General features: G+C 45.5%; 1 protein-coding gene and 1 pseudogene across 1 annotated transcript in view; both read left to right on the forward strand.

The window, feature by feature from the left end:
• The window catches only part of ITGBL1 (integrin subunit beta like 1), a 1,428,718-nt gene that overhangs the window by 357,941 nt on the left and 1,043,914 nt on the right, over positions 1-26,863 (forward strand). The window lies entirely within an intron of this gene.
• Positions 20,736-21,157, forward strand: LOC144771781 (large ribosomal subunit protein eL30 pseudogene; annotated as a pseudogene).

The raw sequence follows: 26,863 nt of genomic DNA on the forward strand, positions 1-26,863 counted from the left end.
GCATGGCAGCCTCGGGGGCAGAGCGGGTTTGTCCGTGGCTGCCCATGATAGAAGAAGAGCCCCTTCTCCTGCGACAGACCCCGGCACAGCCTCTATCCTGCCTCCAATAACGGGAACTACTGATTCCCATTCACAGAAGGAAGCGGGCCGCGCGCGACCGTCACGTGACTTGGGGGCGCGCCCACGGGCGAAGACAGCAGCAGCCGGAGAAGGGCTGCGCGCGAGCCGGGGGATTTTTATTTATTTATTTATTTTATTTATGCATTTTTATATAGCGCGGACTTTACCCGAAGGCGTCAGAGCGCTTCACATTAGGAACAGAAATGAAACATAATGAGAAACATTACAAAAAAAACGGAAGTCAGGCACTTTTGCCTGAGACGGGGGCGGGGCCTGCAATCCAGCAGGAAGTCCCGCCCGCCGCCACAGCCGCCGCCGCCGCCGAGGAAGAAGTGGAGCGATGAGACACTGAACACGCCGAAAAGAGCCCGGTAAGTGGTGGGGATGGGGGTCACGCGCGTGTGTATGTGTCTGGAGTGTGTGTGTGTGACTGTGGGGGAGGGGGGTGTGTGTGAGCGAGTGTCTGCCGTGTGCCTGCGCTCGCCTGTGTGTGCGCATGCAGAGGGGGGAGGGGGGGGGGGGTGGGGGCTGCCTATATGTGAAGCGCTCTGATACCTGATTCGGTTCGGGGCTGGGAAATAAAAAAAAAAGCAAGCCTGTTCATTTCAAGCTACCCTCAGCCAGCCTCGGAAAAAACGAAAGTAATACAAAAGCGAAACTGACACTGCCACTGCAGACAATGCTGCGCGCTCCCGAGGTGAAATCCGGCACTGAAAACGCTCGTAACACTTTGGTGTCCACTCTCCTAAAAACGGATCACATTAGTTGTCGAGCTGACAGCATTCATGCTTCGCATGAATGCTAACGTCAGCTCGACCTAAAAAGGTTACCATGTTTGGCCTCGACATATTTAGAAATTAAAAAATATAAGTTTAAACTCTGTTCGACCGTACCCCTACCTGTTCGGAAACCATATTGAAATCTAGAGAGGACATCAGCCTCCTCTGTCCAGTTATGCATACGTTTTAGGATGATGCGTCCCGCGATCTTCATTAGGGCATCAAGCAAGGAGATAGGACGATAGCAAGAGGGTACATGCCTATCCCATTTTTTGTATATAGGTACCACAATAGCTTCTGACCAGGTTGGGTTTAGGCCATAAACATTTGCACAGTTCATGACAGATGTTAATAACGGGGCCAAAAAATCTATTTCAGCCTTAAAGACATCCACTGGTATGGCATCAGGACCGGGGGCCTTGCCAGATCTACTCTCCTTAATAGCAAGGATGACCTCATCACATGAGAAAACAATGTCAGGAACACACTCTCCCAAATCCACTGTGATAGTAGGAGAGGAAAGAATAGGGTCCGATGGAGATGTACCGAGAAGACTTGGGTTGCTATACAGCTGTTGAAAATAAGCAGCCCAAGTATCTCCATCAATGGCCAGGTCTACCCTCTTCTCAGGCATTTTAACCCACGGAAGTGGGGCGTTGACTAGCTTCCAGAAAGCCGAGGAATCGCGACTTTCGGAGGCTGACAACAGTGTCTGCCAAGCCTCCGCCTTCAAAGTTTTTATCCTGCTCTTAATAGCATGACGGTAGCGATATCTAGCCTGACGTATCTCAGTTAAGGACTTCGGGATGGACTGTAAAGCCTTTTTCAATGTCTTAAGTGCTCGTGTACAATTGTTATCGAACCATCCTTTAGATATAGAGGGGCCTGACTTGAACTGGCGGGTAAGTAACTTTTTTAGAGTTTCTTGTATTTTTGAAAAAGATTCCCAAATTTTTTGGGGGTGTTCTGTCATGGACAGACAAATATGCACCTCTTCCCACCTCGTCTCTATTAAGTTCTTAAGAAGGCCAGCAGGGTCAGTTTTTTCCCATTTAAGAGTATAGCCATTTACCGCCCCTATTGAAATTGGTTGGTCGTACCTTACCGGATGAGTATGATGACTTATAATGTGGGATGTTAAAGAAATAGAAAAGGCTATGGGGTAATGATCACCATATATCTGATCTAGCGTATCCCATGAGGATATCAAGGAGGCGTGCCTCTTAGAAAAGAGAACAAAGTCAATGGTAGAGTTTGTGCCTCTTCCATAAAAAGAGGGTTTAAAGGGTATCGGAGGTGAGCATAGCTCATTTACAAAAGCTAAGTTAAAATGTGCTAAAAAGCTATTTAGTGCCTCCCCTGTTTTTGAGTGCATGAAATGGTTTGAGGTATCATCATTATCCGGGGAGGTAATAAAGTCACAGAGTCCCCTTGAAGCATACTGGCAAGTGTAACAATTAAAATCGCCCATAAAGGGGATGGCCCATTCCCCCCCCAAGCAGCTCTTTGACAGAAACAACGGCGTGAAACAATTCATTTAACACCCTCTCCAGACCATGTAATGGCATATTATTATAAAAGTTTATTATTAGCAAATGCAAAGATTTACCTGTTTGAATGGAGATAATTTGATAAGACTCCGTGAGAGAATGTTTCCGTACACTCAAACCCCTAGCAACAAAAGCAGCAGTGCTGGGGGCCGGTTTAGTTAATCAGCAGTGCTTCACACTTGCACCCTCGCCCATGGGCTTTGCAGAAATTTTTCCAGGGGGGACTAACCTGGAAAATAAAGGGCAGTGGCTAATGTTAATCAATAGGGGCGGGGCTAAAATGACAGACAATCCGGATCGGGTAATGCTCAGGCCAAGCTGAGAAAAAAAGTGGTGAATTCTGCATTTGAAACTGGACAATAATTAGAGCACAGATGAACCCTAAAATTACCCCCCTGGCCCCTTAAAACTCATATATTCCCTGATCCCTAAATTTAGCCCCCTGGCACCCCAAACCCCATACCCGCCCTGACCCCTAAAATTGTCCCCCTGGCACCCCAAACCCCACACCCACCCTGAACCCCAAAATGTCATCCCATTGCACCCCAAAACTCATACCCACCCTGAACCCTAAAGTTACCCCCCTGGTACCCCAAAGCCCATACCCACCATGAACCCTAAAATTATCCCCCTGGTACCCCAAAACCCATACCCACCCTGAACACTAAAATTAACCCCCACCCCAAAACTCATACCCACCCTGAACCCTAGATTACCCCCCTGGTACCTCAAAACCCATACCCACCCTGAACCCTAAAATGATCCCCCTTGGCACCCAAAACCCATACCCGCCTGGAACCCTAAAATTACACCCTTGCACCCAAAAACCCATACCCATTGGAACCCTAAAATTACCCCTTGGCGCCCCAATCCCTAACCCACCCTGAACCCTAAAGTTACTCCCTGGCACCCTAAAAGCTGAACACTACAAGCTTAAAATACATTTGCGGAGCGGATTGTCCTCCTTGACGTTTCCATGCATGTAAGTCTAGAACACAGTTCACTTAGAGTAACCTAGATATGCCGCCCATAGGTAATGCTGATGCTGTAGAATGCATTAAAGTTACTGGAACTTACTTAAAAACTGCTGCCTGCTCTTCTGATACTATTCATTGGAGTTGGCTGATCAGCAGCACTGTCGTCCTGGCATCCAGCCCCTCCCGGAGGTCTCACTGTGTAGATAGATGTGGGTCAAATGTCTCCTGGTGTCTCCTTGCCAGTGCCTACTCTGCTTCTTCGTCGGTGCCCTTGAATGCAAAAAGAGACAGATCCATGGCCCTGTTCACCATTTATCTGGTGAGCAGCGCCGTGGATGTGTATTCCATACAAGTCCACAGACAGCAGGGGGAAAGGGATGGCATTGCAGGTGACGCTTTTTTTGTTGTAAAGTAATTCCTGCTGACATAGCCCAGGGTTTGCTGTCTGTGCACTTGTATGGAATACACATCTATACAAGTGCACAGACTACAATCCCTTGGCTATTATGCCAGCAGAAATTCCTATACAAAAGAAAAGCATCACCTGCACTGGCCATCCCTTTCCCCCTGCTGTGTACATCTTCCTACTCCCACCCCATGCTCACATTCACAACACATCGAGTGCTTAGGTGAAATCCCTGCCTTCAGGCAGGGATATCACCTAGGTGGCACCAGTCTAAACAAAAACAAAGGGTGGGGGCAGGGAGGGTCGCTGAAACCATTTAGAGGTGGGTTGGGTCGGGCTGGTTCTGGGCCTCTCAGAATGGGTCATAAAAATCACATTCTCTGATGCTTTGCATTGTTATGTTATGTTATGTTATTGGTCTCTTATATAGCGCATGACTCACCCAGAGGCATCTCAGCGCTTACTTAGGCAGAAAGAAACCAGAGGAAAAATGGAGTATCAAAGCCGAAGATTAGAATAAAAAGGCCTTGAGTTGTTTCCTGAAGACCAGATAGGAGGAGCATTTACAGAAAGCCTCAGGTAGAGAATTCCAATATTTAGGGGCAATATATGAAAAGGCTTTGGTCCCCAAACGAGTGTGTCGGATGCGAGGGATCTTCAACAGTGCCATAGCGTTTGATCTCAGGTTACGGCAGGAGATCTGCTTACAGAGTTTCTTTTGCAAGTAACCAAGACATGTACCATTGATGGCTTTAAAAGGGAAACAGCAGACCTTGAAGAATGATCTCTTGTTCACTGAGAGCCAGTGAAGCTCTCTGAGCAGTGGAAGTGATGGAGATCCTGGGGGGTGATTTATGACCATCCTTGCCGCAGTATTTTGGATGACTTGAAGTTTCGCTACCAGAGTTCCACCTATTTCGGCCAGTAGAGAGTTCCCGTAGTCCAAGCGACTCACCACCATCGCCTGGACCACCGTTCTGCGATGTTTCACTGGTAAGTATGGGATAATTCTACAAAGTAGACGAAGACTATAGTAGCAAGAGCTTGTGATGTTTTTGACATTATCCTTCATAGTCAATTTTTCATCCAAGTGTATTCCCAAACTCTTCACTGAGGGTGAGGGGTTGGGAGCTCTCCCCAACTGGGCAGGCCACCAATCGGCCATATTGAGATTATTAGTTCTTCCCAGAACCATAAGCTCTGTTTTCCCTGGATTGAGTTGGAGACAACATTCTGTCATCCAGTTTGAGATGGCCATCATTCCAGCCAAAAAACGCAGTCTATCCTCATTAGGATTTGATCCCATAGGGAAAATCAGCTGAGTGTCGTCTCTGCATATGATATAATCTTGAACCCGAAAGGTTGAACAATCTTGCCTAGTGGAGTCATATATATGTTAAAGTTAAAGAGAGTAGGGCTCAAGCAGGAGCCCTGTGGTACTCCCTTATCTAGCCGGAATTTTTGAGACCTGAAAGGGCCCAGCATGACCGTTTGCCCTCTGTCCGTCAAAAACCTTTTTAGCCAATTCAGGGCAATGTCCTCAACACCACATTCTCATAACCTCTCCAACAGCAATTCAACCATGGCTTGTTCTGGGCACCTGGTGGTGGCTCAGATCAAAGTAGGCGCTTTACAAGCGTAATATGCTACACCGAAAAAAATACAGAAACACAACATCCGGGAAATCGTTAATATTTCATTCCTTAAGAGTGTTAAGTAAAACGTCAAACACAAACAGGAACTAAATCACTGACATGGATTGCCTTTTTACATTCATTATTTAGAAATCGATCAGTGTTTATGTCAGAATAAAGGGCATGACGTTAGAGCCCGATAAGGACCCGTTGCAACGTCCTCTGCCACCCAGGGGACCCGGCCTATTTAAAGCCCTGGCTGAGGGGGTCACTTCAATGTGAGATGAAGATTGGCAATAAAAGGGCCCCCCACATGCAGAAGATTTCTTGAGAAATCCCTGTTCTGGAATGGGGGCTGAGCAGGACATTTGTGGCGGGGAATGAGGCTCATGGTTCCTGCGCGGCTTGTAGCGTGTCTTTTCCCTGCTAGTGGAGGTGCGTGCTTCAGGCATGCTTCTGGGCTTCAGTCCTGTGCATCTGAGCTTTTCACATTGTAAGTACCATGGATGCGTTGGTGAATGCTTTGCATACACGTTTGGGTGGACCTTGTATTTTTGGTGACATCATGTGTGAACGCAGCGCCCCGAAGTGAACTCACCAGTTGTTACAAACACAATATACATCTCAAGCACAGCTTATGGCACTATGAGGCTCTCCCTAAACCCTTACACCTAAAACAAAGCATGCAAACATTTACAATTACTAGTGTAACATTCAAGTAGCTCGTTGGGTGTCACTCAAAATGTCGTATATGCGTGATGGGTGGATCCCACACATAAGCACACAGCAAATACAGAATAGTAATACATAGGCAAGGGAGTAGCCAGAAAATTGAAATACCTCCCACTTTGAACTAAAGCTCTTATGGCACCAAGAAAGCAAAGTAAGTCATCACAACCCCCGGCAGAAGGGCTCTCTTGTCCAAGGATCTAGCCATTCATCCTTCCATCAAACCCCTGACATCCACCATTTCAAATCTACTTTCTGTTATCTATTAATGTTTTCATCCACCATTCAGTCTTTCACCATTCATTCTGTCCTTCCATCTGTGTTCCCATCCATATCCAAACCTTTTCAACCATTTGCAAACCTATCCAACGTCTACTCTTCCATCCATCATTTCACTCATCCATCCCTCCATCCACCCTTTCACCCAATCTATCCAGCATCCATCCACCCTTTCACCGAATCCATCCTTTCACTCATCCATCCACTCTTCCACCAATCCATCCGTTCGCTCATCCATCCAACCATTTACCCTTTCACCCAAGCCTTCCTTTCACTCATCTATCCACTCTTCCACCCATCCATGCACTCCTCCATCCAACCACTTACCCTTTCACCCATCCAGCCACCCTTTCACTTATCCATCCATCAACCATCCACCCTTTCACCCAATCCATCCTTTCACTCATCCATCCACCGTTTCACCAAATACATCCTCTCACTCATCCACCCACTCTTCCACTCATTAATTCCATTCTCATCCATCCAACCATTTACCTTTTCACCCAAGCCACCATTTAACTCATCCATCCACTCTTCCACCCATCGATCCATTCAGTCATTCATCCATCCATTCATTCACCCTTTCACTTATTAATTCATCAATCCACCCATCATTACTCTCATCCATCCACCCATTCACTCGCCCATCATCCACCCTTTCACTAACCAATCCATTCTTTTACTGATCTATCTTTCATAATTGGTGGTGTGAAGGGTGGGAACCCACAGGACAGCACACACATGCGCACACTACTGTTCTTTCACATCCCCTACTGCTCACCTTTACTGGCACGATCAAATATTTTCTACTGCTGCCTGAAGTCAGTCTGGTATTAAATGGCCCTTGTATTTTTATTGGAGCTGTTTGTGTTTATTCTTGTATACAGACAGACATGCACAAGCATTTCTCTATCTCTCTCTTTCATTACAGACAATTTAAACAACAGATTGATTTACATTTCTTTAACAGTTTCATAGCGAGATAAAGCGTCCGTTCCTTTCACATTACAAAATGAAATGGCACCGGCGAGTAACAAGACCTCACAATTTATCAAACACAAGCAGATACATTTGTGAGAAGATATGCGTCTTCTTATGAGAGAAGGGCGAGATTATGCTTTCAACTGCACAGATCTCCTACTTGCATTTTTTCCAGGACCGAAACACCTTGGGTACCCCCACTGCCTTCACTGTGCGCCCCAACTGCAAGAGGAGACTTCTTTTAACCCTGCTTCTGCTTCTCCTACCATTTGTGTCATATTTAAGCTTCAACTTTGAACTTTACCTTCCGCTGGGCTCCTCAGTGATTTTAAGCTAAGGCGCTTTATGGGTTCCAGGGTGGGAAGTATGCTTTAGCAGCTCAAACTGGCCATTGTCATTCTGTACGTGATAATCAGCCACAGACAGAATGACAATGTGCAGGAGGGGCTGCGAGGAGGAGTGGGAGGCACCCCATCAGGGAGTTGAGGCCTCTGGCAGGGAACAGCTCTGCTCCCTGCAGGGCCCAGAATTACAGACAAAAGACCTCCATAAAAGCATGGGCGTCCCCCAGGGTGCAATGAGGGGCCCTGGGGGGGGGGGGGGGGGGGGGGGGCGCCTCCTTTCCTGCCCCCTTGCGGACACCCATGCCCTCGCCCCCCTTTCCCCTTCTGGGCCCGGTCCGATACAATTGCCAAGGCTGATTTGTGTTCTCAGACCGGCCCTGATTGTGGCCCCTGTCCTTCAACTGCGCACGCACTCTTCGGTTAAGACCATGCGCCTTTAATGGCCCAAATAAATAGTCCTACACCACTGCATTGTAGCGTGTTAGCGTTACGATATAAAGGTGTTTTTCCTAGTCAGTGGCAACCGCCTAGCTGCTCGTCAGTTCATTAAAAAATGAAATGATCTCATAAGGCGCAACAGTAAAGATCACTGGAAAGTTCACTACAGCACCTGGGGATTCATTAGAGTACTGCAGATAACAACCTATTGTGCTGGTTTCCCTCGTCGTGCAGCTTGCTGAAACAGGAGGGCATTTTCAGAGATTTTCACTTGGTTCACTCTAATTAAATTTTACATTTTTAATGCGAACGCTACTGCAGTCGTTCTAGATAATCATGCTCTTTAAATGTAGAGTGTAATTCACCACACGAATTGACAAGTTGGCCTTTTGAATATCTGTGTTTCTTGGGTGCGTTGTTTTCAATTGTGTATCAACATATATAGGCATTTCTTTGAACGTCGCCATTCTCATAAAAGATGCCGGGTCTTAATATGGGAGGTGGCTTTCGCGGGAGCACGCGGAGTTCACGCGGTCGTCAATAAATGGAGAGCGAACACATTTTTTCTCAGATGGGGATGAGAAATGTCACCACTTCTTCGGGTTCACAGTGGCAGCTCCGCTCAAATGGCATTCTCTGCCCTTAATAGAAACATCCTCGCGTTCAACTGAACAGTGAATGCTTTCAAGATGCCTGAATCCGAGGTAGTGTTTATCGTACATGTTCCAGTTATTTCTTGCAGGGTCGGTGGCACCTGGCTTCCTGTTGGTAAACATTTTACTTGCCAAAGCCCATCTTTGTGGTGGTTTGGAAGCACCGATGTTTCTTCCTCGTTTGGGTCAGTGTAAGTTTTGTTTAGCATTTGCATTGATACTTGTTACGTTATGATTTCACCCTGATGGTAAAAGATGAACCAAGCATTGGCAACACCAAAAGGTCTGACTTTTGGAAGGGCCTTTTGTGTCATTGTTGGGTTTAGGCACTGAATAAGTCATCCTACGTGTACTCTGTCACTCATCTTTGCACCCCGTACTCAAATTTCTTTATTTGGCTAAAAAAAAGTTAACCATAAAATTTGACACTCAACATGAAATCACATATAATCTCCACCACCCCAAAACACCTCACTTTAGCAGTAGCACTTAAAAAACTGGCAACATTTTAGGTAATACATTAATTGTGCAATAATTGTAAAAACAGCAGAGCACAACACGCTTGGCATAACTTTCAACCCTTTAGCAGAGGAATAATATAGTCTTTCCTGGGTTTTGCATAAAACCTACAGAACATTGCAAAATGTAAGGTATTTTGCGGGGACACATGGTCGCAGCCACAAGGACCTACCTCATTCGGACCCTTCCATCGTTTTGGGGCCGCTAGGATTAGATTAAGCGAATGTAACCTAAATCTGGTAAGTAAAAAACAACGATTACTGTTAGTCACAAAAGTAGGGCAAGGTTCCACAAACTGGACGGTTTTTAACAACACAAACGCCCTAACTGAAATGCGTAGCAATTCATGATTTTTCCTTTCTACTTGCCACCTGAATAAACATTTTTTGTTAGCCGCTTCAGGCTAGACTTAACCATTCCACCTTGGTTGACAAATAAGTCATCCCTTCCTAGGATATTAACCACTAGATGCAATTAGCTTTATGAAGGTTAAGACAATCCTGCATTACTTCCCTGTTAAGTTCTGTTTCTGCTCTAGTCCAAACTGTTTCCCGTGCAGGAGTGGACAAAGGGCCATTATATCAGAAAAATAACTTGCACCCAGCTCCTCATGCATAATGAATGAAGTGGTACTTTTCGGGGCACTAAGCAGATGCCTAAAACATTTATTTTCTATAATCTGCTGTTGCTTAACCCCAGATAAAATACTTTAGGAAGAGATGTGGCATGGTAAATCTTCAATAACTCACTCAGGTTTTTGTCCTATCCTAGAAGCAAAGCCTGATGCTGCAGCAATAGCCCTCACTTTTAGTTTGAATGAGGGATTTCCAGTTTGTTCTGGAATTCCCAAATAGCAAAACAATGGAATCTTCATTAGAATATGGACACACAACCAGAAGGTTTTGGATTTAGGGGATCGTGGACCTGCTAACATGAGAAATTAACAAGGACCAAGTCCTCCATGAAGGCAACAAATGCATCGAGGAGGATTTGCATACCCCTTGCAGTTGTGGCTAACAAAACGGCATAATCAGCATAAAGTAATACTGGTAAAGACGTGCTCCCACTGAAGGGCAATTAGCATTCTCACCACTAACAACTTTTCCAGTTGATTAATGTACAATGTAAATAAAAACGGAGCAATGATGTAACCTTGTCGAATCTCTATTAGTAGGAATCGGCTGGTTGCAGGAGGAGTCACTTGTATAACAAATTATGGCCTATGTATTTGTGTGAAGAACCCTCAAGAAAAAAACACAAAATCAGGTTTAACTCCCATGGCCAAGAGGATTTGCCTTAATTTAGAATGATTGACTCTACTGAAGGGCAAGGCTAGGTCCCTCAAACCCATGTGATTGGAACCAGATCGTGGTACTATATATTTATTGTTAGAACATTGGAATGTTGGGAGCTCCATTGAAAACAATGTAGTGCTCCAGGATTCTAATGGCCAGTAAAAGTCTGGAGCTCCAACACTCCAATTTTGTCGTTCATAGCTGTTGCTGTGAACAAAGGCCTCATGGAGCCCAAGGGGATTTCAATCCCCTCAGGCTACGTGAGGCCATTGTTTTATTTATTAGAACATTCTGCCCTCTTGTGTCGGAATGTTGTAATAGCCTTTTAGCCCTTCGTAGCTGGGTGATACAGGCAGTCCCTCTCCTTTGTTAAAGGCCGTTGCCTTTGGCCTGGGCTTTTAATGCTGGAGCGTGTTTATAATGGCCAGTATAGCCCGCTACGGCAGGCTATAAGGGTATAATAATCATATACAGGTTCAAACATTAGCCATTAGTGGACCTGCTGGATCTGAATCCATACTGAAGGTCAGACAGTATTTGTTTCATCTTACCAAATTGTCATTCTGTTTTGGATGAGCCGCCCCAAAACCTTCACAATAGAGTCTAATCAGCGAAATCGGCCTATAGCACTGGCGGTTATCCTTATCTCGTTTTTAAAAAATATGAGACTATGATAGACGAGGTCCAGGAGTGTAGTAGTCCCTACTTAACAGCTGAATTCAAGTACTGTGTAAGTAAAGGGGCTGACGCCTCATGGTCTTTTATGCGCAATTCTGGAGGAATGCCACCTGGGCCTTACTTTTAGAGAGTCCTGAGACTCACTGTAACTTCCTCAAAGGAAAATACTAAATTGGAGATCCCATCACTGGACAAGTATCATGACCAGTATCAACAGCCTCATAATCATATATCTCATCAAAGTGTGAGACTCATTTGTCTGGGCTAATGTGATGACAAAGGGGCCCATTGTCGATGGGGGCAAAACAAGACTGATTGATGATACTCCGGATCTGAGAGCTGTTCTTCAGGCAGCTAACTTTTGGAAAATTCTCGCAGGCATTGGTTTTAATCAGGTTTTTCCACCTTTAATCTCTTTTTTTTTTAAATATTTCTTTTTATTAACACAAGGCATCAAAGAAAAGACAGTGACATAACATGGCGGAGAGTCCCTTCCACAGAACACATCATCGTACAAGAGGGGGGGGGGGAGCGAGAAGCATATTACACAATTATACACAATCACGGAGAGGTAGGAATATCAATGGGTGCATCAACAAGCGGTACACAGATGTCTCCCCTATAGCGATTCCACAGCCCCCACACAGGTGCCCACTTACGAGGGCGACCCCTTGCAATATAAACAGTTTTTTCACTGAACATGCACCAATCCATGTTTTCCGTCTATTCTTCAACGGTTGGTGTCCTCTCGGATCCCCACCGCTGCGCTATTTGGTCTGCGCTATATTTAGGTCAGTACATTCCCAGATATTCAGGAGACACCTCCACGCTTCTGGCAACACAGCTACTCCCAGAACCTCCCTCATGACATCATGTATCCCACTCCAATACTCGGCCACAGAACAACACTCTCAGATGATATGAAAGAACGTACCCACCGAGCCACACCCGAGCTACACAGACCTATATCCGACAGCCCCATCCGAACCAAGCGGGGCCTTGTGACATACACTCTGTGCAAAATTTTTAACTGAACAAGTCACATGCGCGCTTGGATTGCGACTACCTTTGGTGAAGACACAGCAGCTGCCAGTCCTCATCGTCAAGTTCAGTACCATACTGCAACTATTTTCCCCTTACTTCGACCAGGAGATCTGCCCTATGATTAATCAATTTCTTATAAAACAGGGAGATCGTTGTGTCGGGCAGGTCTCCATCTAGAATTCTGTCTTCAAGAGGAGACGCCTCGGGCAGGTCTGCCTCCACCGATAGTGCCGCCGTCAATGCATGCTTTACCTGCGCATAGCGAAAGTACTCAGTGCTCCCCAGTTTATATTCAGATTGCAGTTCCTCAAACGTCTTAATCCTCCCCTTAGCCCAAACATCACCAATAGTCGAGATCCCAATCAGATCCCACTTATCAAAGCCCTTTGTATTCCAAAGCTTGCCCAACTTTTCGGAGTCAAAAAGTGGGGTCGCCTTCGTCAAACAGTCCCTCCATCTCAAAGAGCTGGTAGCATCCCGCCAAATCTGCTTTGCATGTTTAGTTAGTCCTGTCAAACCGCTTCCCACTGATCTGGCATACAGCGCCCGATTATAATTGCCGCCCGGTAGAAGCCATCTATCCATCGCATAACCAGGGTCTGATGGGGGCCATAAATACCAAGGTTAATGGCTGCCAATTGGGAGGACCAATAATATCTCCTGATATCAGGGAGTGCGATCCCGCCGTCATACTATGGGAGCGTCAGTTTAGCCAATGCATTCCGGGGTCGACCATCCCATAACAGACTACGTTGCAACCCTTCGACCTCTCGAAAATAGCTTGCTGGGACTACATCTAATGTATTTTGAAGGGCATAAAGAAAACGAGGCAAAGACATCATTTTAAAGAGAGTCGCTCGCCCCAGCAAGTAGAGAGGGAGTCTATTCCAGCCGGCCACATCACTTCTCAATCTGCCCAGAGGGGGGAGGAGATTCTGAGCATGACGGACCGCGGGGTCCAAGGAGACAAATATCCCCAAATACTTAAACCCGTCCGTAGCAATTTGAATCGGACAATTGCGTGGGAAAATCGGGGTCTCCCCACTCAGAACTAATAAAAGCAATTTAATCTCTTATTTTGATAACTAATTTGGCAGGTTGCTACAAGTGAGATATCTCTGGGCTTAGATCTCAAGGCTGTCTGTAATTGTAAGTGTTCTAAAGAGCATCCCCTATCAAACAATTTGTAAACCTGCTCAACCTTACTTGAGGAAGGAAGAGTAAGAAGATCCCAAGCTTTCTGACAAATCATTATAAAAGCCAACATAATCTCACTATGTGAGGATTTGTATTTCAGACCAACATCAAACTTTGGGGCACAGCAGGAAAACGGTTTCCTTTTAAAGGCCTCAAGAGCCACTTTGACCATCTTAATCTTCTACCTTGACTTGGGACAACCGGCTCACTATTATCATCTTGAGCATTCCTCATAAAGGGCTGTATCCATTCCAAAGAAAGGCAAATTAGATTGTGATCGCTAAAGTGGCTTGACAGGATCTTAATATCATTTGTTGGGTGTACCAGGTGGCAGAAGCAAAAGCTAAATCAATTACAGTAGCACAATCCCACCCTCTAAAAACATGTGGTATTGAGGGACACAAAGAGGATGCACGTTTCTCAAGGGAATGAACAAAATTAAACTTGCTTATGATAGAATTTAGCACGTCCCCTTGACTAGTGTGTTCCATATGAAGCCCCAGCCGGGTCCTACAGGTCAGTCGGTGACTAGAACTTGTTTGCAAACCCTCGCACAGATGAATATTAAAATCACCTACATAAGACATTGGCAGTGTCTGAATAACCCAACCCTATACCTTTTTTAAAAGAATTCAGAACCTGACAGTTTACCAGGTGCGTGGTGACAGTTTAGCATTATAAAAATGTAACAATGATAATTTAGATGCATTTGGCAGGGTAATTCTTATAGTCAGGAAATTAGGTGTACCAGTAGCTATCACAACCAGCTTGCTTTTATGGTGTAAAGAGACCAGGATGATCAGGCCTCCTTTAGCTCTATATAAGCTCGGATGAATTGCAGGAACAACAAGCATTTACAATGCAATGATTTCGCCTTTGGAAAAGTTAGAGCTATTGGCATTGTAAATGACAAATTTTGTATTTATGTGTTGGTTTTGAAAACAGATAAATAAATGGCATTGTCATTTACATTGCCATTAGCTTAATCTCTCGCAAATGTGAGACCTATTGTACCCTCCGCACTAACCTCGTGTTCAAAAAGGATTTAAAAAATCTACTTCTGGGCTTATATGAATGAACGGAGAACCAGTGATTTATCTAATGGCTCTCTAACTAAAGAATTTTACCGGTTTAAAATAGAGCCCTGCTTCGAGCCCTTTTTGAATGAAGTAAATCCTTCCTGAGGTATAAAAATCCAACCTCATAGAATGATATAATGCTCAATACGATTACCTGATATGAAACACCATCATCTCTATTCAAAACTTAAACCAATCAACAAAGCAGCCTTCACCACAATGCATACTACCGTAATAAAAAAGAAATAATCACACGCCACGAAACACGGTCATCCTTGTTCAAAACACACCCTCATCAAGAAAACCATCTTTTCACGAGCATTCAGCCTCCCATCGAGCTTATGAAAAACCCCAAACCCATCAACAAAAGCAACCTCTGAAGAAGACACACTCCAGTAAAAACATCAACCACCATGGAAATCACCATGCATAAAACCCATCACTATAAAAAGATCCTTTGCAAGGGCGCCCTGTCCAGTAATAAACATCACCCACCACGAAAACTCAGCCAAGTCTATGAACTCACCCTATGAAGCAAAACATCCTTTAGAAGAGCAGGCGTTTACTCACTCATGAGGCCACCCTGTGTCATAGAGAACAAGAAGACATCAAGCACTGCTCCAGTGAGGCTGAACTATGAAAGATGGCGGTGGCAAAAAACTGCACTGGAGAGCAGCTGAAACAGACTTCCCTGGAAAGGAGAAATACAGCACTACAGAGGGCAAATACCCCAAGCCAGGAACACGAACGAAGCAGGGGGTGGGGGGCAAACACTTCTCAAAGAGGGAAGGGGTATGCGCTGAGGTGAGAGGGTTGAACGCTTGAGAGTAGGTGAGGCTCTGCCGAGGATTACACAGTGCACTGCACCGGAGCCGCCTCATGTCTCACATTAACTCCAGCTGAGGGTTCCCCGCCCACACACTACTCTGAACCCGGTGCCGGAGGGACACGTGGGTGAACCTACTGCACGCTCACACGTGCAGCCGGCCCTACACACTACAAGCTACCATTTAAGGCACCGGCTCACGTGAAAACCATTTTGTGGCCTCAGCAGGCCCCTGGGCCCTGCGCCCCCCCTCTTCGACACCCAGGCCTCGGGGGAGCAGGTCAGCTCCTGGGGGCGCATATTTTAATAGTCGCCTGTTATTTTTTATTTTCGGCAGATTAGCGTGCCTTTTAAATAGACTGCATTCTCTCCCATCTTACAGTCACACCTGGGCTCGATATTTCAGCCTGCCCGCCTCGGTCCGACTCGGCAAGCAGTGCCGTTGTGCGGAGGGCGGACAGGCAAGAGCCAGGCTACACTTCCGGTCTCGCCGGAGCTGAGGTTAGCGCTCTAGTGGCTACCTCACTCCAGGCTATTTAGACCGCCCTGACCCTCGGGTGCACGCGGTAGGGAGACGGTGGCAGTATCTCCCGGACCCGCTGCTGCACTCGTGAGTGAGATTTAATTGAGTGTGTACATTGTTAGTGGTTGGGCTGCGAGAAGCAATATTACAAATTACAGCGCATATTTTAATAGTCGCCTGTTATTTTTTATTTTCGGCAGATTAGCGTGCCTTTTAAATAGACTGCATTCTCTCCCATCTTACAGTCACACCTGGGCTCGATATTTCAGCCTGCCCGCCTCGGTCCGACTCGGCAAGCAGTGCCGTTGTGCGGAGGGCGGACAGGCAAGAGCCAGGCTACACTTCCGGTCTCGCCGGAGCTGAGGTTAGCGCTCTAGTGGCTACCTCACTCCAGGCTATTTAGCCACGCCCTTCCTTTAAGCGCGCAGCGGTTGCGCGCAGGGGGCGCCTTCGAGCGCGCCTAAGAAGCGCCGAAGAAAAGCCCGTCTGCGCCCGTCCGCGACAGGACGGGGCGAGGGGCGATGGACCCTGGTCCCTCCAGACAAGCCTCTACTGGTAAGGTCCGCCATTCCCTCTTCTATTCTGCTCCTACATTACGTAGCCTTAGACCACCCTTATGTTGCAGTACAGTCATACCGTGGCACCATATTGAGGAGGCCTATTCCTGCCCTCAGTGTTTGCGCCTTGCTAACGGTACTGCGCACCCTCCCGACTCTCATATATCCATTAAGGGTTTGAAGAGCTTTCTGTTAAATGTACGCTCACTACCCAAGCATCAACATCAGGTCTGGGATGCTATACATTCCATTCAACCAGACATATGCTTCATTGTGGAAACCTGGTTAAAACCCCACACAATAACAGCTATTGCTATGGGGATCCCATCAGGCTATAAGATCAAACACCTAGACAGGGAAATCAAAACGGGAGGTGGACTGGCTATTATTTACAGAGACCATATTCAAATTACCATCATTGAACAACACTCAAACCCGCAGCTAGAAATACTGCTTTTTAAAATTCACCTTACCAATCGTCTCACCTGGAAGGGTGCCTTGATCTATCGCCCTCCAGGAGTAGATCCTAATTTTGCACTTAATCTACAAGAAATTCTTGCCCCTCACATAAAATCCAAAGAAGATTTTTTACTTCTAGGTGATTTTAATATACATGCTGATAAGCCCACGTTGACTGAATCTATGACTTTGATCACAGATCTTTCGAACCTGGGCTTAGAATTGAAAAATCATGGGCCTACTCATGTAGGAGGACATATGCTTGATTTAATTTTCTTAAATTCCTCTAAAATATTCTGCTCACCGGCAAAGAGTATATCTTGGACAGATCACTCTTTGTTGGAATTTACGCTAATAACCCCTGAAAGGCCCACAAGAAATGCTCCCCTCCCCCCTTCTTGGAGACGTCAATGGCATAAAGTTAATTTCGATACAGCTCAAGAAGCATGGACAGACCCCAATTTCTTGGAATCCGATACAGCAGATACAGTACTGGCCAAGCTGAATGAGTCGATCAAAAAAGCCATCGACACTATAGCTCCTCTAAAAAGACATAAACAACATCTAATGTCAAAACAAGAAAAATGGTACACGAAGGAATTGAGAGCAGAGAAACAAAAATGCCGACGAGCTGAAAAAGCCTGGCGGAAAACAAAAACCGATGATAGTCGGAGAATTTTTCTGAATGCTCAAGCAGAGTACTATAAAAACATAAAGTTGGCTAGGAAACAACAATTAACCCAGCAAATAGCAGAAGCAGGCAACAGCTCCAAGGAACTTTTTTATATTCTGCAAAACTTCATAAAACCCACGGCATGTGAAAGCTCTGATGATTTCTCACAGGATCTGTGTGACAAAATCTCTCTATTTTTTGAAGATAAAATTAACATCATCTATGAGAAAATAGTAGTAGCTAACAACGTCAGGAAAAATAACATCAAAATTTGTTCTAATTCAACACCTTCCATATATAATAAACCTTTTCTGACGTCATTCCCTTCGATTGATCACACAGAGCTTCTTACTCTTTGTAACCATATAAAAACAGGTTCCCCTAATGACTTGATTCCAGCTAAAATGCTTGGTCCCCTGATCCCTTTACTAGGTCCTCACATCCTTGAAGTGGTCAATATCTCCCTCAGGACTGGACAGGTCCCGGCAGATTGGAAAAAGGCAGTGGTGAACCCGATAAGGAAAAAGGCATCATCTCCCTGGACAGACCTTTCCAACCTACGCCCTATCTCTCTCCTACCCTACCTGGGCAAGATCACGGAGAAGCACGTGAACACCTATCTCTCTCAACATCTTGAAGCGACGGACGGCCTGGACTATTCTCAATCTGGGTTCAGGCCGAACCACAGCACAGAATCAGCACTTCAAACAGTGACCAATAACATCAAAATGGCACTGGATGATGGTTGCTCTATGATTCTGGTGCTGTTGGATCTTTCCGCCGCTTTTGATACGGTGTCTCACAAGGTGCTTCTCCATCGCCTAAGGGAGGTGGGAATAGAAGGAGAGGCCCTGGCGTGGTTGGAGAGTTTTCTGTCCGGGCGTTCCCAAGAGGTTAGGTTGGGCTCCCATAAATCCATCCATAGGGAGCTCAATAAGGGAGTGCCACAGGGCTCTTGTCTGAGCCCCACTCTCTTTAATATTTATGTGGCCCCCCTAGCCAACCTAGCAAGATCTTTCGGGTTCACCCCTGTGTCGTATGCTGACGACACCCAACTCCTTTTTCCCTTTAAAAATCTTACACCTGCAATTAAAAAATCTTTTGCAGAGGGCATGAGTGCCATTGCAGACTGGATGTCATCTAACTGTCTGCAGTGTAATGTCGGGAAAACCGAAGTAATGTTGTTTGGTCAAGCGACGGCACTCTGGTCATCGGATTGGTGGCCTCAAGAACTAGGTCCTGTCCCTACCCCTAATAATAGGGTCAAAAACCTAGGAGTACTATTTGACCAACAACTTACTTTCAAGGATCACACTAATCAAGTAGCCGGCACCTGCTTTCGGGCTATCGGGATGTTAAGGCGGGTCTTCCCCTATCTACCTGACCACTACAGGAAAACATTGGTCCATGCTCTTGTTATCAGTAGGGTAGACTATTGTAATGGTTTGCTCCTTGGAGTCAACGAGGAGCAAGTCAAGAAACTGCAGGTTATTCAAAACACTGCAGCAAGGATTGTCATGAATGCTCCACCAAGGACACCTTCCTGCCCCCTATTGACTCGTCTACACTGGCTTCCTGTGAAGAAGCGAGTTCAGTTTAAGACCTTATGTACTATACATAAGAGCCTAATAGGGATGGGCCCTAAATATTTCATTGACACCTTTCAGCCTTACATCCCAGGACGCTCCTTACGCTCCAGCAATCAGCAATTACTGAAGGTGCCCAGAGTTAAGAAAGCCAGGCAAGGTGGCCGTGCATTGGCTTACACCGGACCCACACTCTGGAACACACTGCCGTTGGAACTAAGGTCCATTACCAATCATATGAACTTTAGAAGGAATCTAAAAACTTATCTGTTTCCCACCAACCAATGATCTTATCATCTCTGGTCACACTGTTATTTTCACTCATATCTGCAGTTATAGCGCGGAGATACTCCTTCGGGAGTCTAGTCTGGCGCTCAATAAGCACATAAAATAAAATAAAATAAAATAAATGTGCAGAGGTCGACCCCCAGGTTGAAGGTTAATTCGCAGCGTTCGGGCTTCCATTAACATTTGCATCATGTTGTGTGAGAGCACAGGCCCGGGGGAAGTCAGACGTGCCCAGGGGTGGCGATGCAGCGTGTCTCTGTGAGCTGGGGGTCGGTGACAGGGGGGAACGCTGCAATGAGGGTCCTGACCTACCTTCAGAACCAGTAAGAGAAAGCTGAAAGGTTTGGGGTGAAAGACACGTAGACGGGGACAAAGGTTAACCTAGATAGATTGGTTTGCAGATAAACCTCATTGAGTGAAACAGCCTTCTCTCTGATTATGAAACAGGATTCCATCAGGGTCACGGCGTGGACGCCCCATGGATTACAGCATGGGGCATCCTTCAATACTCCTCGTCAACTCAGCTTCAGTAGGCCAAACCTCTCAGACCATGTAAGAAATCTAACAACGTAAACATGCCGAAACTGACAGGGAGAAACATGAGGCGAGATAGACGTACAAAGGTAATAGATATTTGAAACAAAATGCTGCTTAACTGATCTGATCGCAAATACACAGAACTTCCTGGGAACTTAAAATTCGCAGCCCACTCCAACAGAAGACACTCCAAAAAAGCGAAAAACATGATGAGAAAAAAAAAACCCACGCCCACCACCGCATTACGTAGGGAAAGGGTTGGGATGAGTAAAAATCGTGGGAACGCCCACGAATCTGCTCCGGCAATGACGGGCAGATCTGTCTTCCAATGGCTAGCCTCCATTTATGGAGCTAGCCAATGGAAGACAGAGGCGGGAGAAAGCTCCATACTGTTTACAAAAGTTTTCGCCTGCGCGATACTGCTTGCGCAGTAAACGCCAGGCGAAACCTAAAAAAGGACTTGTACCCATCCAGAGTGAAACAGTTTGAAGTATCCCATGTCTCCTGCCAACAGATCATACCAAACCTCTTAATGAAAGAAGCCGCGGCACATCAGTAAGCTTGCTAGCAAGGCCGTCGCGCTAAAGCATCTCCTGGCATCAGGATGGTGGCCGCCAAGAAGACGAAAAAGTCCCTTGAGTCTATCAATTCGAGACTCCAACTGGTAATGAAAATTGGCAAGTATGTGCTGGGATCCAAACAAACGCTGAAAATGATTTGCCAGGGGAAAGCCAAACTGGTTATCCTTGCCAACAACTGCCCTGCTCTGAGGAAGTCTGAGATCGAGTATTATGCCATGTTGGCAAAGACTGGTGTGCATCACTACAGTGGGAACAACATTGAACTGGGCACAACTTGTGGAAAATACTACAGAGTATGCAAATTGGCAATCATTGATCCAGGTGATTCCGATATCATTAGAAGCATGCCAGAGCAGACTGGCGAGAAGTAAAATCTATGCGACTTTTGTTCTAAATAAAACTGGTTTCACAAAAAAAAATCAAAATTATGAGTTCTAATCAATTCATACAAAAAGTGGAAAATATAACATGTCCATATGTGGTGTAACCTAATAGAGTTTTATTTATTACCTTCTGCGATTTCAGTAAATCACAATTTTCCAGTGAACTCAAAGTTTCAGACTGCCTGTATGTGTTCTCTGTGCAAGGGAGGTTTGCAATGCTGCTGCCAGCACTCTGCAAAAATTAAATGCTTACAATTCTGTTTTATCTTCGTTGCATGAGGAAAGCTTGCTTTGCTAATGTCTGCAGTTGCCTATTGTGTGCGTGGCAGAAGCGTGCAACAGAACTGCAAACAGTAAAGACCCATCTAATAAAGGAGGCAGCAGAGAAAAGATGATTTGGTGGCCCGAGCCGCACAAATCATTAGTTGGGAGAGTCTCTGGAGCATCATTTGTCTAGGCAGCTGTTGTCAAACACAGATGATAATAGGACAGACTCCTTTCTTTCTCGTACGCACATTTCAGGACATGCACTGAAATGTGCACAGCAAAATGCCATCACTGAAAATGCAATACAGGCAATGGCTGTGGTGGGCTGACAAAATGGTCCATGATGTAAGCTGCGGTGGGCAGAAGCAAAATGTGAATGGCATTTAAACAGATCAATTGATAACGGGTACTGACTCAGAGCCCCTCTATGTATTTGTATATGTATGCATTTTTTTATTTAGGATTTTTTTTATTATATATGGCTTTCGAGACAGCTAAAGCAATCCCTACAGGAGACTAGAAAATGGCTGCACTACAGAGTTTGGATGCCCACATGACATGGGTGCTATAAAAATGTGATCATGATAATGATGGTATGCACAAATATTGTTCGAAAAGCCATCAGCAAATCGCTGCATATAAACTGTCTGAATCAGTGTCTCGGTTTCTGGTCTTCTTCATATTGACAGAAACTAAAATAGTATTTATATAATCCTAAAGTTCGTATCATAAACATTTTACTGAAAAATTATATGTGATTTACACATTACTCATACTATATATATATATATATGTTAGAAATGGGATTTCTGGTTGGCTAAGGCTTGCGCCAAAGCCAGGCAGAAACCACCACTCTAGTCAGGGCAAGGAAGTTACACGCCAAGATAACCCCTGCTCACCCCCTTGGTAGCTTGGCACGAGCAGTCAGGCTTATCCCGGAGGCATTGTGTAAAGCGTTTGCGCAACACACACACAGCAGCAACACACTAGGCACACCACAAAAAGGAATTCCACACACGGTTATATAAAAATAGCCTTTGTATTACCATAAACACATTAGATCATAATCACTCAGATACACTGTGCCAACTGTCACTGGGCAATATTTACAGGGGATTATATACACATGACAGGGCCACATGGGCCACTGTCAGAATCCGCACTTAGTAGAAATAGCACTTAGTAGAAATAGCACTTATGGAACATGGAATAATTGTAGCACAAAATAACAATTTAGGACACTACCAGTAACCACTGGTAAAAGGTAGGCACACACTACGCAATACTAATCACCATAGGTGTAAAAAGGCAGGGCCGAATTAGACCAAGAACCCTTCAGTATTTGCCCAGCGTTAGCCGCCTCTCATACCATTCAATATTACCAAACAAAGAGGCAGGCGCTGGAGACTGGAAGGCAGGAAACAGGAGTTTATTCCGACGGAGCAGAACACGTCAAATCAGACAACAGGGTATCTTCTCGAGGTGCTCTAACCGCATCTCTGAGGCCTGGCCTCTTATACACAAGTTTATGGCTTTATTACATTTATGACATCCGTGGTATTGCTTTGAAGTACGAAAAAGGCATCTTTGGAATTCCCTTGTTCAGGCCCGTTCTCACACATATCTACAGTAGGAGTCCCCACCCAAATCTCAGCATGATGGCTATCGCGCAGCTGGACATTCCGCTGGGAACAGGAATGCGGGTGATCGGTCGGATCTAGGGGTGTGAAGGCATTGATTAATCCCCGCTCCTTTGATGTGAGGCGAGGTCCTACTGTAGGGGGCAATAAACTGCATCTGTTGGGCTAGGTGATGGCCTGGGATCAGGCCGGACAATCGGGCAGGGAGGAAGAGGTTATCAAAGGGCCTGTTCTATGAATGAGATGAAAGAGTGAGGGGGTTCAGCACGGGATGTGGCTCGGAGACAGGGTCGCGCTGGAGGTGCGTTTATGGCCCAAGCAGGAGAGACCGGGGGCTGTCGGGGCTCGAGGGGATGCTTGCAAGGCCGGGGAGTGAGGGGGAGAGACGCGCAGGCTATTGGCAGTGGGCAGAGAGGCCATGGCACACAAAATGGCTGCCACTTACGTGCATGAAGGGGCCTAAAAAGGGACAGGATGGCGTGGCCACTGTTTCACGATTTTCACTTTACTTTCAACAGTGGCTGTGGTGAACATAAATGAACGCCGCTTAAGTATACCTAATTTAGTCATTTTCCACAGTCCCCAGTTTTTATCATAAGTTAGTTCATTTCTGTTCATGTCACAGGTGAGGATGTACAAGCTGACATTAGTTATACAATCCGCTTTGGTAGCCCATATGCATTACAGGCAGATGGAAATAATTCTGCTATCAATGCTGACAGAATCGTACATAACCATATGTAGTCAAGGTGATAGGCGAGGAGGCAGTGCATACAAAATTACATTAGCTGTGTCATACATTAGACCTGGAGATGGGGACATTACTTAGATGATGTAGGGAATTTGTTCGAATACAAACACGATGTCATACAAAAAAATGTTCTGGCAGAATAAGGGCTATTAAGTACATTTACTTGAGGTCTGGACTCCGTGGGGATCAAAACTAGACAGCATGTTCATGTGTATGACTGGTGTTCTATAATCATCATGATACAGAGTTAACGCTTTCTTAGTTATTCATGCACAGTTGAAAGTGACCGATGTAAGGTTTCGAAAGCTCAATTGGGTGATAATCAACACAAAGTGGTTGGGAGAGGAATTCAACTTAATACAAGTGACAGTCAAGGGGTGGTAATGTTCAAAAAGGGTTCTTCTTTCCAGTGTCTTATTACGGCGAGCCATCACTGGTAGGCTCTCATTGCTCTTCCTTTTTTTTTTTTTTTTTTCGTTGGCACTGTTGAGCACCCGCGGTGGAGCTATGCGTCCAGCTCTAATCCAGATTTCGCGTTGCAGGGTGTGGCCATTCTTTGCTCTCGGACCACAGTCCTGTTTGTCTTGTTCCTAACTGATCTACCATAGGTACTTTAGGCGGGGTACCCGCATTCCGTTCTTCTTTCGTGACAAACCCTATTCTATCTTTGTGCTGTGTTTCTTCTTTAAGTCAAGTTAAAAAAAAACTCCATATGGAAAAAAAGGGGGGGAATGGGGGTGTGCTTTGGGAGGCCGAGGGAAGAGAGGGTGGAGTGGGATCAGATCTGAAAAGGACCAAGGAGGGCAGAAATCTCAAGCAAGTGGGCCCATCAATCGGGCTCAATGGGCTGGGACTTTCGGCACGAGCTGGTCAACATGCAGGGGCTTCTGGACAGCCCTTCTTTCTTTCACTTTCCATGTTGAGAATGGTGCCTCGTCCCGCATCTCTTTGCTCTGTGGCCCCGCCTTGGTCGAGGTCATAGATGTTCCCCGATCTGCAGCCAGGCTGTGCGTCACGTCCGGCCCCTCTCCTCCGACGACTGCATGTTATCTTTAAATAAGTACAAAAACAAGTCTTAGAGAACTGGCAGGGGAAGACGTTCACACACTTCAATTTCTCTCCCAACCCCAAGTAGTTGGGGAAACGTTTATCGGTCACGATAGGGTGGATGTTTATTAATCCTTACATCCGGGTATGCTATTAACTCATGAATCATTGCTGTGGTGCAGGTTTGCAGGCATTTTTACTATTTTCCATCATCATGTCTGTTTGGTGTTTATTCCTGTTACATTCGCGAACGTGATTTATCTTTAAAAACAGGGTCATCAGCTACACTCTTTAAGGTTTTCTGGGACGGCTGGTACAGAACTGGGACCATTCTGGAAAAACGGGGACGTTTCGGACACTCTACTTTTGTGCAACGGGCGGTGGTAATCTGAATGATGAAGGTGGTGTTACTAAAGCACTAAAAAAGCCACTGACATATAGCTCCCTTTTAAGGGCCAGATTAGGGGACATCAGTCGTCTTACCTGTCCTTTCTTTCTCAGCCAATTAAGTTCCATCATCTTACAGAAAGGAGAGGTAGTAATATGGCAAGATACGATCGTTTTGTTTCTGTCAATTTGTTCAAACACTGTCGTGTTCAAAGCCAATTATACATGTACCGGCGAGGTACAGTGTCGTCATTTATTCAAAAGGGAGCAAGGGAGCCCTCAGAGGGAGAGAGCGTCGTGCGCACCAAATAGGCTATTAGTACACGTACAACATAAAGAGAGAGAGAGAGAGAGAGGAAAAACATGTATAATAATAGGCTATTCAGTGCACACATACATAGAACAGTACGGGTCAGTTTTACGTGTAAAAACACAAGCTGAGGGAAAACCTAAATTCCTAGTTTACATACACACAAATACCAGATAGGGCGCGACAGTACATACATCAAGTACGAAAACCTAAGACAAGACACAGAGCTATTTTGGGCAGAAGGACTTTGTCATGCGTGTTGCGTATTCTCAGTATTCCCTTTAATTCATTTGGGGGTCGAGCTCTTTTTATTCTCCTTCCTTCCTAATAGTAGACAATTTTTGTTGGTAACCTCGTTTCAAAAATACGTACTCCTTTTTAATTGGTCGGACACTAGTCCAGTCGTGCTTATACTCACGGTGGGGTCTTCTAACATCTAGCAAATGATGATGATAATGGTACAATTCCGATTTTTCTATGAGGATGGAAGAAGAAGGGGTAAATCTAAAACATGACAATATCCCTAATTTCTGGGCTGAGGGGGATTTTGGATGAACCCCGACCCGGGGTACTCTTAACTTCTCTTATTTAGTCAGCGCATAAATTGACTCACTGGTGCGCATTATTTTGGGTATACATTTGGGATATCGGTTGGGGTCGGGTTTGTTGTACTGCAATAACCCTTCAAGTTTCTGGTGTAGGCCACTCTCCCATTTACTAGCTCCAGAGAGAGAGTCGTCTCTAATTAAGGAATGTGCTATACTCTTATTCGTCTTTCACATGCAGGTACCATGTTCGGGCTTAATTTTCCTATCCCATTAACCGTTCGACCAACACCTCAGTCATACAAAAAGCATTCTTTTGTCAACCCAGACGTGTGCCACACATAAACATTCATACAGCACAAATCAGGGCCCATGCGCGCATTCATACCATACAAATTTTTCACGCTCCCAGAGATAGCTCCTGTATACAATGTACCATCTCACAGAGCTAGCCTATTTTTTTTTTTTTTTTTTGCGTGGAACACGGTGCGTTTTAGGTCTTTTCTATACTTCAGCTGAAATTCCGATATTAATTTGCAGAAAAAGAAAAGAGGGGGGGGGCAGCGTTCAAAGCACATCAGCGCGCATAAACACGAAAATGTTTTTACCTACCACGTACCTGACTTATCTCTTTGGGATGCAGTACCTTGCATCTCGGCATTGAAGCCCAGAGGAACTGGTAGTGCGGCAAAGACAACCGATGATAGGCTGTTTATTACATAGATCGCCCGAGGGTGGTAGTACAGACCGCATGTAGGAAAGGGTCAAAAGCCAGGGGTATTCAGTATAAGGTATGGGGGG

The sequence above is a fragment of the Lissotriton helveticus genome, chromosome 8 (genome assembly GCF_964261635.1).
Source record: "Lissotriton helveticus chromosome 8, aLisHel1.1, whole genome shotgun sequence".
In the NCBI taxonomy this organism is placed as follows: Eukaryota; Metazoa; Chordata; class Amphibia; order Caudata; family Salamandridae; genus Lissotriton; species Lissotriton helveticus.